Source organism: Vicugna pacos, chromosome 8, assembly GCF_048564905.1.
Source record: "Vicugna pacos chromosome 8, VicPac4, whole genome shotgun sequence".
Lineage (NCBI taxonomy): Eukaryota > Metazoa > Chordata > Mammalia > Artiodactyla > Camelidae > Vicugna > Vicugna pacos.
The window spans coordinates 43741545-43759535 of NC_132994.1; the positions used below are offsets into that span (position 1 = coordinate 43741545).

Below are 17991 nucleotides of genomic sequence, written 5' to 3' on the forward strand. Positions count from 1 at the left end.
CAGTACATTTTGACAGTGAATTGGAAAAAAAATCGTTTTTTTTTTTTACCTACCAGCAACACCACCGGTGAGGATTCTATTATTAAAGTATACCAGATCTTTTGGTTGAAGCATTTTAGCTTGTTAGTTTGTGGTTTAAAAATTGGGAGATTTCTGTAAGCAAGTTACCCTAGCCAAATTGGAGTAAAGATTGAAGACTAATTCCATATTTGCAATCTGAGAACAAATGAGACAAGAAAACTAAAAGAGACATCATTATATTCTAAAGAGGCTAGAATTTTACATTTCAACAAGTACATTTTGAATTTTTAAATCACAAGATAATATTTACAGAGGCTTTGTCATATCTGAATTCGGTAGCAAAGAATCAATGTAAATGTTTATCAACTTAAAAAACACATTCCAAGTTTATGTTACAGATAAGTTTCTCTGTTGACTTCCTCATACCATAATAATTACTCACAATGTAAAGGTTTTATGTATTCTAAACAAAAAAAAAGGTTTAATGTATTCTAACTGCATGTCTGCGTTAGTCCTAACAATTTCAGCATGGCTAAAATGATGCTCTCAAGTATAGTATGAATATGAAAAAATAGTACTAAATTAGAATCTTTCAGTAGCAACCTTCTTCAAATGGAAATTTTTAGCACAATGATTTACTATTTGCCCAGCCATGCTCACCTAACAAATACTGGCATACTTTTAGAACATAAAAAACAGATACTTTTCTACTTCTTCCCAGAGTATGCATCTTCACATGGTCTATGTAGTGCATGTAGTTGATAAATACTTCAGACATTAAAATCACAAAAATGAAAATATTTCTCTCAAAGTAGCAAGTTAAACAGCCTGGGGCAGGAAGTAAGCTTCTCAAATATAAGCAACCTATAGGATAAAGCATGGCATAATTACTTACACTTTGTGTGAATTTAATGCACTAAACACAGACACACACACACACACAAGCAAGAGTTGTAAGTACCATAGGACAAGTCTATACTCCAAACTGGAAGAAGGAGCAATAGAAGATGAATTTGCCGAAACAATTTAAAGAAAAGCAAACCTGCCTTTATTTTTTATAAGCTTATTGCCATAAACTGAAAAACTAAATCAGATAGAATTGCTTCAAAATGAGTGTTTCAAAAGCATATAATTTATGATTACAAAAACCTTATACTAAAGATGAAATAGCTATTGTTTTATAACGATATATAAATCCACATGACAATAGAGATTAGGCAAAATTAAACTAGTATCCGAATGAAAGAATTTTAGGGATACGGCGATGGTAAAGACTATGTAGCCCAGTGCTTCTCAATCTTTTAAAGCGAAGACCATTTTTGAGAAATAATAGCAACAGATGTATTGGAGACTTATCATGCACCAGACACTGTTCTGTGTGCATTGTGAGGTAGCTATCATTATTTCTCAGCTTTTTGGAGGAGGAATATGAGAAACAGAGAGGTTGAGTAACTTGCCAACTATTGCCTGGACTGGCCAGGCTTCAAAACTGAGGACCTGGCTTCAAAGCCAAGACTAGCATTCCCTACAAAGTATGACAATAACAAAAACATGATCTCTGTCAATATTTCTACTTTAAAAATAGGTCTTTAATTTTTCCAAGTATTTTACAATATTTAATATACCTTTTGAAACAGTCACATCCATGAAAGAGTCTTACACTCCTCCCTCACTCTCCAGATTGAAAATCACTGCTCTTGTCCAACTTTCCTATTTCACAGATTCATGCTTTAGGAATATTTCTTAAACAACCTATATTGGGTGATAAGCCAAACACAAACTTTCCTCAGTGATGTTTTAAAAACTAACTATGTAAATTCATAAAAGGTGTTACATTTTATAAAAGATGGGACAGTACCTGATAATTCAAAAAGCAAAAGATTACCTGAAGGCTTCCTGATAGTAGTATTAAACAAGATCCTAAAGAATGGATTGGGCTTGGATAATTTAAATGGTTAAGACAAATGTTCCAAGTATGTGGGAATTATGAGCAAGGGGGCAGAGATAGCAAAGTGCATGATGAATAGGAAACAGAGTCCAGTTTTTCAGAAACAAAAAGTATATAAATACACATAGAAAGAAATAATGTTGAAAGTAGATGAAGGAGGTTCTACAAAACTAGACAGTTCTGTTAACAAGGTTATGTGAGGTGGATGGGTATAATAAGACTAGAGCTCAGTTTTAGGGAAATAAATCTAGTAGCAATGTGTGAAATGGATTGGTATGCTAATGAGACAGACATGGCGAGAGAACTTTAAGAATGGTAGTGGAATGGAGCAAATAGGAGGAAAAAGGAAAACGTAATATACAAGTAGAATCCATATATTTTGAGGAACAAGTGAGACAGAGGAGTCTAAGAAGGCACTGAATTCATGAGACCGAATGACTGTGAAGATGAAGGACCATCAGCAAAGAGTAAACTCAAGAGAACAGCAGATCTGGGAAACCAGACTGTAATTTCCTTTTGAAAGGCTGAATTTGAATGGTCAGAACAGTCATGGAAAGATAACCAGACATTTTTTTAAAATATTGCCCTGAAACTCAATGGCAAAACCAAGGTTGAGGACACAAATATAAATGTTATGTTAATTACAGATTCTGCTATAAGATATGTAAGAGGATACCAAGGCAAATATTATAGAATGAAAAGACTAAAGAATGAAAACAGGTCCTTGGGAAACACCTACAGTGAGGAAGGTAAGAGAAGTAATTGAAAAGAGAGTAGTCATCAAGGAGGGTGGAAATTCAGGCAAGTTGTAATTAGGAAATTATGGGTGGGAAGAGTTTTGAGAGAGTATGTGGTAAAGCCTGAGGAAGTCAATTGGATTTGTTAATAAGTTACTGACATCCTTTGAAAAGGCATTATGTAGCCAGAATAATGGCTCCCCACAGATGTCCACATCTAAATCCCTGGAACCTGTGAATACTTTACCTTACATGGCAAAAGGGACTTTGCAGGTGTGATTAAGTTAAGGATTTTGACATGGGGAGATTATCCTGGATTAGGTGGATGGATCCTAAGTATAGTTATAGGGTCCTTAAGAGGGAGACAGAAGAGTGAGAGAAGGAGATGCGATATGGAAGCAAACTTTGGAGTGATGCAGTTGCTGGCTAGTGGAGCATAAGCAAAGCATTTGGCCTCCAGAAACTGAAAAGGCAAGGAAACCTCTCCTCTAGAGCCTTAGTAAGGAACCAGCTCTGTCGAATCTTGATGTAGCCCCATGAGACCCATTTCATACTTCTGAACTAAAGAGCTGTAAGATAATAAATGTGTGCTGTTTTAAGGCACTAAGTTTATAGTAATTTGCCAAGGCAGAACTAAGAAACTAATACATTTTGGTTAAACTAGTTGCCACTTCCATATAAATGCTTGAGCTCTGGAGTTGAGAAACCTGAAATCAAATCCCACCCGCACAAATTACTTTACTTTTCCATGCTTCAGTTTCCTTGTCTATAAAATGGTGGCAGTAGTAATGCCTGCCTCACAGGGTTGTTGAGAATATTAAATGAGATAATAAAAATATCTGGATTAGTGTCCAGCACATAGCAAGTGCTCAATAAAATTTATTATTATGTCCTATGATGAAGGATTAAAGAGTATCCTAACAGCAAAGAAGTAAAGCAGGGAGACCTGGAGAAAGCCAAGACCTGTGGAAGCTCAGTGATCTCAAGGTCACAAGAGTACTTTGAACTGACCCAAGTCAGATTCCCAATTATGTTGACCTCTGGTCCAACAGATCTATTGCATTATATTACATGACTTGTGTTAACTGTCCCCTTTACTTTAGTCATAGAAGTCCTACATTTTCTCCTGGCACAGGGTCACACAACAGACTGCTTTTTGCATCCTTCTTTAAAAATAGATGTCTCTGTGTGCCTATATTCTGATAGTGGGGACGTGCACAGAATTGAAATATGCCATGTCTGGGCCAGTCCTCTAAAAAGAAGATGTTTATCTCTCTTTTGTCCCTCCCCCAAGAGCCTAGAACATGAGCAAGGTGCTAGTGAAGCAGCTCCAGCTATGTAAGAGAAGACTTCCTGCTAGGAGACAGTGGACAACAAAATGAAAGAAAACCAGATTCCTAGATGACCTCATTGAACAGAGCTCACCTCTGCCTTGGATCATCCACTTACTTCTGGACTATCACATGTAAGAAAATCAGCTTCTATTTTGTCCAAGACACTCGATCCATCCTCTATATATTTATACTGTTTCTGTAAATAATTTAATGAAATAGAAGGGAATATAGAGCAAAAATAGAGAACCTTAAGGTTTCATATTAATAAATCTAATCATTACTCTAGGGAAATATTGAAAATTTCTTTTCTGAAGAGTAATAAAAATATTGACAATGACTTTAATTGCAAACACATTATGTCCCAGGCACTAAGCTGTTTTTTGCATACATTGTCCCATTTAAGATCTACTATATTTCTATGAGGATGGTCCTAATATAGCCTCATTTTCAGATAAGAAAGGTGAGTCTTAATGATATTCCAAGGTCACATGAGTAGAAAGTGATAAAGCTGAGATTTTTAATCAAGATTGGCCTATTCTGTAACCCTATATCTTAATCACTCTACGTCCTGCCTCCATGGAGGAATAGTAAATAACGTAGTAGTTTTAGACGTAGCTAAGGTACAAAGAGTCTCTATCACATATACTTTCGTATTATACTATTGCCAAGCAGTTGTGTTTTTTTTTTCTATTGGGATACATACTTTACATAATTACCTTTTCTTTTACTTATATGTTATGGGTGTCTGGACATTTTTTGAATTGGAAATGTAAATTTGAGCTACACATCTTATGTGCACACACATACATAAACACATCAAACTTTTCAAGTTAACAGTGGGGTCAGCTGGCTTGAAATGAGGGAACAGCACTATAGGGTTTGAAACATAAGCTGATAATTGGCTTCTTATTCAAAGAAGCCAGTATTAAGCAAATTGTGACTTCAAATTATTATATAGCCTTCAAATAGACATTCTTCAATCAGTTACTAAAGATTATTTCTGGAAACTGGAGCCTATCTCCTAATTACATGTTTTTTGATCTTTGAATGAGACTTCTCAAAAAAAAAAATAGATTGTAGTTTTGTTTAAAGACTACCCAGAAATTTCAGTCCTTTTTCAAAGCATATTATTTCCTTTGAGTATAATATATATAGTTGGGCATGAGTAAATACCACTAATTTGAGATTTGATTTCTAGACCAGCAGTCAGTTCAGGAAAGGACAGCAAAACCTGATTGTAAATGTGACGTTTGGTCCACTATTTAGAAATCTGTAAATTCTTTCATTGAAACTATGTTATCAAAACTATGTAATATATTCCAAGCAAGCTGAAAATTTAGTGTTCAGTACTAAATTTAACAGGACTCAAATCTAGGCCCATTGAGGGAGGTATCTGAATACAGATAATTTCAGATTTACAATCAAAGCTTTGTTCTTATAATAGACTGAATGTTTGTGTCCCCTAGAATTTCATATGATGAAATTATGTTGTGGGTGAAGCCCTCATGAACTGGATGAATAAAAGAGACCCCAGAGAGCCCCCTGGTGCCTTCTGCCATGTGAGGACATAACAGGATGGCCATCTGTGAACCAGGAGGCCAAAACACAGACCCTGTCATCACAGAGTGCTCCATCTACCTGGAGGGTGGGCGGGGGTGGGGAGCTGATTTCTAATCAGAGCACCACGAATACATGTTAAACCACAGCTATGACAGAAAGATTATATTGTTACAATAGGACAAAACAGGATGACATGGTATCAAGTGGACCTTCACTGAGGGAAAAATGTTCAAGCAGCGTACTAAAAGATGAAAGAAGTCACCGGTGAAGCAGCTGCAGGTGGGTGGAACTCTAAAGGGAAAGGAAAAAGCATTCAAGAAATTAAAAGGAAGCCAGTGGGGAGCTTGGGGCAAGATGAGGTTGGAGTAGAAGTCTGAGCCAGAATTGGCAGGGCTTCATACACCATGTTAATGACTTTGATCACTGTCTTAGGAATAGTGAGAAGCCAGTGAAAGATTTTAGCCGAGGAGTGACAGGGGGACATAAAAATTCCTTGTCCTCCGCTGACCCAGGGAAAGGGAAGTCAGCAAACAAAAAATTATCTTGATGACCTACTGGCTATTTAGTGATTTTCAAAAAGGTGATTGTGACTATATATGATTTCGCTTTGAGGGCTAACTTTATAACTAACATCCTCCCATCACCACTACCACCACCTTCTTCTCATTAATATGTCTGCCATTAGATGGGTACCGGGAGATTGCAAAACATCTGATTAAGTTATAAGGGAAGTTTAGTGGTATTAAATTCTGATATTAAATTGTACTTTGTCGTCAGCTGTTGTCTTATTCCTTTTTCCATAGCTGTCTTAGAATAATCGCCTTCTTTTTAAAATTCTCACTCATTTACCATGGAACCCTGAAATTTAAATTATAGCATTTGTGAAAATACAACTACAATGACTATTAAGGAATATACTTTAAGAGTATGTTTTTCATTTTATTCTAAATATCTCTATCAGTTGTAATAAGGTTTTATTATATATAATGTGTGGGAAAATTATATAAATTTATTAATATAAGAGAACACAAGACAATTACCTGAGAAAGTTCTAAAGAAGTAAAATTCCTTTGCAAATAAAACAAATCACAGAAATAACAGTGTGACAGCCTGAAAAAGATCTGAAATATACTTCTAATGTTGTGAAAGGATTTCAAGGAGATGGAAAAAATTAAACAGATTTACAAAGACTATTCCAAATATTTGAAAAGTATTTTATAGGACCTTCATTTCAGTGTTTATTGGATTATAAAAATGGAAAATAAACTCTTCTAGAATTAGAGGAACAAAAAGAAGGAAGGAAGGAAGGTAGAAAGGAAGGAAGGAAGGAAGGAAGGAAGGGGAATAAAGGGTGAAAGAAGGAAAAAGGAAGGAAGAAAGAGGGATGAAAGGTTGGAGGGAAGGAAGGAGAAAACCAGAGAATCTAAATTCTTACTCAGAAAAATATTCACTTTTTATATTTTATTTATTTATTATTGTATTATTTAATTATTTTTTCTTGGCAGTGGCAGGGGGAGAGGTAATTAGGTTTATTTATTTTTAGAGGAGATACTGGGGATAGAACCCAGGACCTCATGCATGCAAAGCATGCACTCTACCACTTGAGCTATAATATACCCTTCCCCCAATATTCACTTTTTAAATTGAATTACTGTCACTTATAAACTGATTATAGAAACTGCTAAAGCCTTCTATATCCCAAAACATTGAGATCTCCTAAACTTAACATTTTTCAGATTTTTGGTTATAGCCACATTAAATAAAAATGAAATGTAGGGCTTTCATGTGAGACCTCTCCATAGTAGATGTTGAACCTCACTGAGGTAATAGAGAACATTTAAATCAATTTTTAATGATAAAAAAACTGCCTCTATCTGAATGACCTCCAGATCTTGACAAAAACCTCATTTTATGGAATAGGCATACCACCAAAATGTTGTTCATAAACCTTTATTTTTTCTAATGGAATCATATTTCTCCACTAACTTATAATTTTTAACTTGCTTTAACTTTATTCCAAATTGTTCTTCAATTGGCAGAAATGCCTAACAATTTGGCTTTTGGTTTCTCTGTCAAGAACCTCTCCTATGGCCAATGATTTATAACTTTTAAAACAAAAGAACCAATAGATGTTACTTTTCAAAAAAAGAAAAGGGGCTTTGCAGGGAATATTTTTATGATACAGACTCATGTAACAGAATGGCAATACAAAAAAATACTCATCTTACCTTCCAAACTGTATTAGTTAGAATCAGGTGGTCTTCGTTACCATAGCAAATAAGTCCCCAAGGATCAGGGGCTTAATATACCGAAGTTAATTTGTAACTTCTTGATACTAGCTAGGGAGCACTTCATAGCATCTCTCTTTCATGTGGTGACTCGGGGAGTTCAGGTTCTCTCCATCTCAACTCATGGGTTTCAGGGTTGCTGTGGCAGTAGAAAATGCTACTAGAAGGTCCTAAAGGACCAGCCATGGTCAGAACTATAATTCGCATGCATCGTTTCTACCCATCATCCCTTAAACACAATTAGATACGTGGTCTCCATCTAACTGCAAAGGGAACATATAGATGTTTGGTGAGGTCTCTCTCAGCCACTATTTATCAGGTTTTATTATTGGCAGACACACTTTAAAGAGTGTCTACAGCACATTGGAATTTATGTCCTAATAGGTTTCTATTAAGTGTGTATGGATGCAAGTTTGAATAGACAGGACACTGAGTCATACCCACTGAATCATTCCCAGCACTAAAACTCTCCTACAAACTTGTCTTCCCTTGCTGTTCCATTCATTGGAAACATCCTCTCTCCTTCCATCTCTATATCTTTCTCTTCTATCACTTTTTGCCTAGGAACAGCATCCCACCTCCAACTTCTCCATTCTTATTTAACCAGAGGGCTGATCCAAGATGTGATCTACCATAGTAGAACTAGTTAAAATGAAGATGACTTAGAAGAGGAGAAAGATGGAAATCTTTAGCTACCACTCAACACTCAGTTGCCATTACTATCACTAAGTCTTCCACCCCAAAGCTGATTTGTGGAACAAAATAGACAGCTCCCTCCCATATTCTCACCCACCAGCCAATAAGGGGAAGGAAAAAAAAGAAATAGAAGTTTAGGGATTCTAAGAAAAAAGAGAGACTGTTTCCTGCTTTATAATAGCACCAGGAAGAAACAAGACTTAAGGATAAATGGCTTTATGGTACATTTGGACACAAATTTACTCCTTCAAATGATCCCCATGCCCAGATGTGGAAAAGAAGCAAGAGAAAGTTTCTAGAACTGAAAGAGCTTTATCTGGGAACACAGGGTGTCATTTCTAGAACAATGAAAAGATACTCACTGCTGCCACACACACATGCACACCTGGAGAAGTCCCTGGAACTCTGGCATAACTGCAGAGAGCTAGAGGAAACACCAGGATGGATGGAAGTTACCTAACTTCCAGTCTCTACCCACTGGAACAGCAGAAATTAATGCAAATTGAGTTATTTCATAGAAAATTAACAGTTATAATCTATGTTTGTAAACAGGTTCACATCTGTTATATCCTATACAATCATTTTAAAAGATGTGTATACAGAAGGGAAAAGCAAAAATAAGACATGCTAACTTCTAGGGGTTTTGAATGAATTTTATTGTTAAAATTTCCTTTAATGTAGTTTTAATAAGCCTACTGTGCATACTTACTTAAATTACGAATGACAGTATGGTTGCAAAGCTCTCAAGATAGTAAGACAATTTCGAGAAATGTAGTAAAATACACAAAAAAGTGTTGGCCAGTATTTAGTAGCTAAATTAAATTATAGAGTAAATACTTGAAAGTAAAAAAGAGAAGTTTCTCACATGGATCTGATTGTGTCTATTCTCTTTAGTAAAATTTCCAGTGAAAAAATCTAACCAGGCCCCTTTGAAAGTTAACACCATTATTAAATTTTAAAAGCTGACTTCCTAATACTACTTAAATGCATGTTGATTTTCCCTTATCTTTATTTTTAACACCTTTTTTTGTGGTATCCTGTACAGTAAACTACACATATTTCAGATGTACAATTTGATGAATTTTGATAACATGTATATACCATGAAACCACCACAACAATCAAGGTAGCTAACATTTCCATCACTCCCCAAGAGGTGCAAATTTTGATCTCCCAATTTATCCCTTCCCACCTCCTTTACCCCTGGTAACCATAAGCTTGTTCTCTATGTTTGTGAGTCTGTTTCAGTTTTGTAGATAAGTTAATTTCTGTTCTTTTTTTTTTTAAGTTCCACATACAAGTGATATGGTATTTTTCTTTCGCTTTCTGGCTTATTTCACTTAGAATGACAGTCTCCAGGTCCATCCATGTTGCTGCAAATGGCATTATTTTATTCTTTTATATGGCTGAGTAGTATTCCATTGTGTGTGTGTGTGTGTGTCTGTGTGTGTGTGTGTGTGTGTGTGTATCTCACAACTTCTTTGTCCAGTCATCTGATGATGGACATTTAGGTTGTTTCCATGTCTTGGCTACTGTAAATAGTGCTGCTGTGAACATTAGGGTGCATGTGTCCTCAAATTATATTTTTCTCTGGTTATATGCCCAGGAGTGGAATTGCTGGATCATATGCTAAGTGTATTTTCAGTTTTTTAAGGAACCTCCATACCGTCCTCCATTGTGGTTGCATCAGTTTACATTCCCACCAACAGTGTAAGAGGGTTCCTTTTTCTCCACACCCTCTCCAGTATTTATCGTTTGCAGACTTTTTTAATGATGGTCATTCTGATTGGTGTGAGGTGATATCTCGTTATAGTTTTGATTAGCATTTCTCTAACAATTAGTGATGTTGAGCATCTTTTCATGTGCTTGTTGGCCATCTGGATATATTTTTTGGAGAGATGACTATTTAGGTCTTCTGCTTGTTTTTTGATATTAAGCTGTATGAGCTGTTTGTATATTTTGGAAATTAGTCCCTTGTGGGTCACATCATTTGCAGATATTTTCTGCCATTCTATAGGTTCTCTTTTCATTTTGTTGATGGTATCCTTAGCTGTGCAAAAGCTTTAAAGTTAATTTTTGGATTTATTTCCATTACTCTAGGAACTGTTTCAAAAAAATATTGCTGTGATTTATGTCAAAGAATGTTCTGCCTATGTTTTCCTCTAGGAGTTTTATAGTATCTGATCTTACATTTAGGTCTTTAATCCCCTTTTCTTTAATATCTACCTGCCTAATATCATAACTGATTCATCACTAATTATCAGAGAAATGCAAATCAAAACTACAATGAAGTATTACCTCATACTAGTCAGAATAGCCATCATTCAAAAATCCACAAATGACAGATGCTAGAGAGGCTGTGGAGAAAAGGGAACCCTCCTACACTGCTGGTGGGAATGCAGTTTGGTGCAGTCACTGTGGAAAACAGTATGGAGATTCCTCAAAAGACTAGGAATAGACTTACCATATGACCCAGGAATCCCACTCCTGGGCATATATCCAGAAGGAGCCCTACTCCAAAATGACACCTGCACCCCAATGTTCATAGCAGCACTATTTACAATAGCCAAGACATGGCAAAAGCCTAAATGTCCATCAACAGATGACTGGATAAAGAAGAAGTGGTATATTTATACAATGGAATACTATTCAGCCATAAAAACTGACAATATAATGCCATTTGCAGCAACATGGATGTTCCTGGAGAATGTCATTCTAAGTGAAGTAAGCCAGAAAGAGAAAGAAAAATACCATATGCAATCGCTCATATGCGGAATCTAAAAAATAAATAGATTAATTAATTAATTAATTAATACATACTTACATACGAAACAGAAACAGACTCATAGACATAGAATACAAACTTGTGGTTGCCAGGGGGATGGGGGTAGGAAGGGACAGACTAGGATTTCAAAATGTAGAATACATAAACAAGATTGTACTGTGTAGCACAGAGAAATATATACAGGATCTTGTGGTGGCTCACAGTGAAAGAGAATGTGACAATGAATGTATGTATGTTCATGTATGACTGAAAAATTGTGCTCTACACTGGAATTTGACACAACATTGTAAAATGACTATAACTCAATTAAAAAAATGTTTAAAAAAAAGATTCATGGATGAACTAGGAAAACAAAAATTTAAACATTTTGTTAACTGCCTACAATTGCTGATTTTATTCTTAAGGCATGCTTGTATTTTTGATTAAAGCATTCTGACTATTAACTAAATATTACCTACTGTTGGAATGAAGCAATAGGCATTCTAGTGAGCAAACAACATCATGATTACTTGAGGCATAAACAAAATTAACACTGAACTAAGAATGAGTCTTTGGTAAATAACAACAGTAAACTTTTTATCAGTCAGGAGAACTGTTTTATCCTTTACCTTGATGAACAATGAAGAAAAGGTTTTTAAAAATCTGTAGCTAGTTGAAGCAGTCATTTAGGTTCATGACACAAAAACACTGAGAAATCAATGAGCAACATGACTGCTTCTTGTGTATCTTCTCCTGCAAGGGTCCTTTGGACTTCTCATTAAATATTGCTTCTAGAAGCTATGTTGAAACTTCAAAGTGCTTTTCTCCACTAAAAATGGAGAATTTTGTTGCCTGTTGTAAATAGTTTTGTTGCAACATATCATTTAGTAAGGCAAGCAAAATATGGCTCCTTACTCTCATTTAGTGAAGTAAAAGTAGCTATTAAAAGATAAAGACACCTTGTAATTTAAATTGCTTCCAGCTGAGCAGTCATCTGGACATATGCTATGCAAATGATACTCCACTTCTTGTACTACTCTGCATTTTTTAATGACCTTAGTTTTACCTCTCAAATTTTGACACTGAAATAAAACAAATTGAAAAACAATTTAAATAAAAATTGTGTAATTAAACTACAAATAAGGTGAGATAGTCTGCCTAACCCAGTAAAATATAGTATTTCACTATGGTTAACATTATTTTTCAGTAATTTTGTAAATTCCAAGGCAAAAATAATAATCTAAAGTTTGAAAAAATGTCTTCATACTACAAGAAATTGTTTAATAAAATCATAAGCAAATAATACAATTTATCAAACATACTGAATTGTCACAGGGAGGGCTTTGAAGTCATATGGACCTGGATTTATTTACATTCTGGTTCTAACACATATTTTATGATACTGGATAATGTATTGTATCTCATTAGGTCTCAGTTCCTCATATGTACAATGGGAATAATAGTACTTAATTCATGTTGTAGTTATGAAGTTGAAAGGAAATAATAGTTGTTTAAGTACTCATCATAGTGCCTGGAACAGAGCAAGCCCCAAAAAAGTGATTATGAATATTATTACAATGTACACTATGCATGGTGTCAAAAATCAAGTAAGGGAGAAACATTGTAAGCTTTGATAGATCAGGCTTAGTAAAATCCCTTATCCGTAGAAACTTTGATGAAAAAAAGTGCAGAAAATTGGTTTCATAGCATGCTAAGTATAGGAGGAAAAACTCTTTGCTCAGTGTTGTGTTCTTATTTTACATATTTGGAAAGAACTTGTTGTGCTTTGCAATTATATAAAAACTGCTCTCTATGCTGAAAATCTGCTTTTAAGATGTCAGTCCTACAAAAGCAAGCAGATACTGGAGAGATAGTGGCACTTTTTAGAAGAGAAGCAAAATAAGAGAAATCCATATTTGACTGGACTTTCTCTTAAGACACTCCCAAGTTTGTACAGTGCATAAACAACAGAGCTCAAGCAGAAAGTGACAGTCTTACAACGCTGCAGAGTGATAGGTCAAAGTTCAGGACTTACCCAGCGGATGACAACTGAAAAGAGAAACTCTAGACCCAAGGGAGATACAGAGGACAGTCAGCCATAAACTGCATACAAATAGCTCTTAAATCTTTGAATGAGTCCTAAATTTTAGAGTGTAGGTTGAGATTTCAAGGGAGTACCTGGAAGACTAAAAATTGCTTAGCAGGAATTTCAGTAGTTTACTATTTCTGGGAAGTCAGAGCTTGGCGTTGAAATTCAACTGAATTAAAAAGAATTCACTTTCCATCAAAACTCAAGAAGCATCAGCCTTACAAAGAATGACTATATCTCAAGACTAAGGGTTACACCCTTGGGATAAAGGTAAAGTGAAAACAAACCATCCTAATGGAGCCTAAACAAATCCTCCACAGGACCAAGGTGATTTGCCAGTGATTTAAGTGCCTGTGACAACAAGATTCAACACTCTTTAGAGCAAGAGAACAGAATCATTTGTCCATAACACATTATCAATAATGGTTAATATTAGACATGCAAAGAGGCTGGCAAAATTGACTCCTAATCAAAAGAAACATCAATAGCAGAGCCACAAACAACCAGAAGGAGGACTGGGAATGCTGAGAAAGCCTTATTCCCAAGGTCCAGGAATACAAGCTCTACCTAAGGATGAAGCTGTACAAGAATATCAAGTACAGAGACTGCTTCAGTATCAGTGTTGAGGTAGAACACTGAGATAAAGTATCTGCTGCCCCGGTCTCCCTAGTAAGCACACAGTACTGTCAGGCCACCACTGGAGGAATTTAAAGCCTAATGTATAATGTATAATGAGACTAATGATAACCTAAACTCATCATCTGCTAACTATATTGAACTAAACTCCCACAATAATGAACTGACAGAAGAAAATACATGCCATTCCAAAGCATAAATAATATTTCTGTCAGCCTCTCTAGTTCTTCTCCATACAGTGGCTGATATGACAAGACAGGTCAGTTGGTCAGTGTTCTCCAGAGAAATTGAATCAACAGGATGTGTTAGCGTTTATAGAAAGAAATTTGTTTTAAGCAACTGGCTGATGCCATTATGGAGCCTGACATGTCCAAAATCTGTAGGGCGGGCCAGCAGGCTGGAGACTAGGGAGAGCTAATGCTGCATTTTAAGTCCAAAAGCCATCAGGCTGAAGACTCAGGGATAAGCTGACTTTGCAGTGCAAGTCTGAAGGCTGTCTACTAGAAGAATTCCTTCTTGCTTACAGAAGTTCAGTCTTTCATTCCGTTGAGGCTTTCAACTGATAGAATGAGGCCCATCAACATAATGAAGGACAGTCTGCTGTAGTCAAAGGCCACTGATTTAAATTTCAATCTCATCCAAAAATACCCTAAAAGAAACACCCAGAATAATGTTTGACCATATATCTGAGTACCATGATATGATTAAGCATCATAATTTGTTTTTTAGTAAATGCAAAGAAAAAAAAAAACATTGTCAAGAGATAAACAATCAACAGAATTGGAAGATAAAATGCAAATTACCAACATCATAAGTGAAATAAGTGACATTACCACAGATCCTAAAGACATTACGATAATGAGGAAATATTATGAATAACTTTATAATGTTGATAACACTATAGAAAGGTACTAAGTCACACAGCAGTCTTAATGACATTACCATGATGGGGAAGAGAATGTTGAGTAAGTGTTAACAATAATAGAGTCTGCCATAGCCAGTAATATCTCCTTCTTTAAAAATACCATAATATATAACTATGTATTCTTGGAGGTTGCAACATTATTTTTTAAATGTAAAAACATTAGGAATCACCTGGAATAGAGGTTGAATATATTTTAGTAAAATCTTACAATGGAATTTTTTGCAGATAAAAAATAATTAGAACTATAACTATTCACCTGATATATGTTAGAAAAAAGTAAAAAAGTTAAACTGCATGTTATGTACATGATTTTATGAGCATGAAAGGAGATATTAAAAGATATAGCCTGCTGTTAACATCAGTTACCTCAAGGGGGTAAATTTGGATGGGATTGGTAGAAGATGATGATTAATGTGTTTCTTATATGTGTTTGGATGTTTCACTTTTTTTTTAAAAGGCATATATTATTTTTGTAATTAATTCAAAAATTATTTTTAAAGTTAGTGTGGTCCAAGAGCAAAAAGTAAAGGATGTATTCTTTTCAGAAAAAAATAATTCAAAAAAAGAAAAGCTCGACAAATGAAGATCTAAATAGTCTATGGGCAAAGGGCCTAAATCTTTAAATTATAGCATGATTGGAGGACAATATTGGATTTATGCTGTGTAAATGCTGTCCACAATTACAGTGGAAGACATACCAGGCCACCGGAAGTGGGAGAAAAGGTAGAGAGGTGCTTGCTTTTTGAAATATGCTGTTAAGTATAGGCAAGGCCAAAGAATGGATGGACTTCAAAATATAGTGTAGAAAGTCATACCTTAACTCTGAAATCCTTGACCAAGAGGAATCTAAAACAATTGAACTCACTGAAACAGAGAACAGAATGTTGACTGCCAGAGGCTGTGGGTGGGGAAGATGGGGAAATGTTGATCAAAGGTATTAACTAACCCTATTATGGTAATCATTTTACAATCGGTATATCTGTCAAATTATCATGTCATATATCTTAAACTTATACAATGTTATATGTCAATTATATCACAATAAAACTGTGGAAAGGGAAAACAAAGAAGAAATGAAGGTATTTTGAAGGACAAGAGTTATTCTCAGTATAAGCCAGCAGAAGTTTAACCTTGAAATCGCTGAAGAGTAACACTGCCAGGAATTTGTATAGACATCTGGAGAAGCAAAGATGAAAGACAAAGTAGACTCCCTGAATTCTTGATAGATTTCCAGTCCCAGATTCAGTTTGTTTTGAGTTCCAGCCTTATATCTTTGAATAATACAGAATACCAAGTATTCGTTTAATCCCTTTTGCATCAGCTATTTCCGGTGGGTTCCTATTCTTTGCAAACTGTATTGTTTTGCATACTTTTTTCTCCTGAGCATTGTGATTTTGCCTGCTCACATATATAATCATCCTCCTAAACTATAGGCATTTCAAATATGCACAAGAAACATCTGAGACATTTCCATCCTTCTAGGCATGAATAGGTCATATATTCAAACCTAGTACTGGAAAAGTTTCCTTTAAATAACAGCAACAACAATAACAATAAAGCACACAGCAATTATACCACGACAACTGTTAATGCCAATTTTTAAAAAACCTACTTTCATATGAAACTCGTCTCAGCTATAGCTTGAGTTAGAAAGGCTTAATCTATAACAATTTAAATCTTTCAGTTGCCAATCCATCAACGGTTAATTATAGTTCTGATGGTCAAGCAGCAAGTTGATATTTCCTTTCACAACATTATTTACCTAGTGTGGTTGGATATGTTTTGGAGCACTCAGACTATGCATTTCCCAAAAGATAATAATTCAAATCAATAAAAAAATACTTGGAGACTTGCTATATGCCTAGTTATGTGCTACATACTATAAAGAGCAAATTTAAAAGATAGATATTTGCCCTTGAAGGCTTTATATAACATTTGGCGAGAATGTTATAGAAAAACACAAATATAATACAATACTTTATTAGCTATTTCACAATGCCTGATTTAAGTCAAGGCAAATGAGCTTTAAAATGGTATATTATTTTCTTCACTTTGCACTCAGTTTGTGGCCCTGAAGTCTCCTTTTCTGAATATATGTCAGTCTATTACATTTTACAACATTATATTAAAGTAATCCATGCGAAACTTTTCCTAACAAACTGTAAGCACTTCTATATCAATTATTCTTGTCTTGCTTATATCTTGAGTATTCAGTACAAGCGAATAAATGCTAACTGAAATGCAATAAAATTGATGCTGCCTGTACTGACTTGAATTACAAAAGCAGGATCTAGGAAGGGTGGTAGACAGTTGTGTTTCTTTATTGCCCTGGCATGTTTTGAATACCCTTCCTTTGAGGAATTTCCCCCTATTTACTCCTGCCTTGCTAAGGCAGAACATATCCCTGCAATCAGGAGCAATCCTGAAACTCAGTCAGACATTCCAGTAGGAGCCCTTAGTGAGCAATGAGAGGGACCACACAGAATTGTTTTCTAGTGAGGCTGGAAGTGGGAGTGTGTCCAGCTCTCAGCCACAAAGCAATTGCAGTGTTGTGTTCCTGGTGCAAAATGGCAGCAGGGTAAATTCTAACATCTAGCAGGAGCAGCAGCAGCAGCAGCAGCAGCACTGTCTCTTCTGACCATTCTACAGTGTTCTTGGACACTTAGCCTTGAGTTTGGTTCTCCAAATCTCTAGCAGTCTGATGAGCTTCCCATTATCCTTTTAAATGAACTCCTTTTCTGTTTAATTCACCCAGACTTCTTTTCACTTGCTTTCAGTTAACATTAACTGATGCAGTTAGTTTGAGCAAAGAAAAGCAATGCTAAGAGTCACTGATAACATTAAAAATTTAGTGATACTTTTCTGTATATGTGGGAAATAGGGGTAATCAGGAGTTATCAGGAGTACTATATTAGGAAGAAAATCATGTTGTAGGAAATGGACCAGGATAAGTTAGAACCAATACTAAAGGATCCATTTTCTGAAATCCTGCCA

The 17991-nt window shown here is 35.4% G+C and overlaps 1 protein-coding gene across 1 annotated transcript in view; it reads left to right on the forward strand.

Moving 5' to 3' along the window:
- HSF2 (heat shock transcription factor 2) overlaps positions 1–17991 on the forward strand; it is a 165853-nt gene that overhangs the window by 57505 nt on the left and 90357 nt on the right. The window contains exons 5-6 of the mRNA XM_072965811.1: positions 4001–4171; positions 5778–5879. The gene's annotated coding sequence lies outside the window, so the exon portion shown is untranslated. The remainder of the gene's footprint in view (positions 1–4000; positions 4172–5777; positions 5880–17991) is intronic.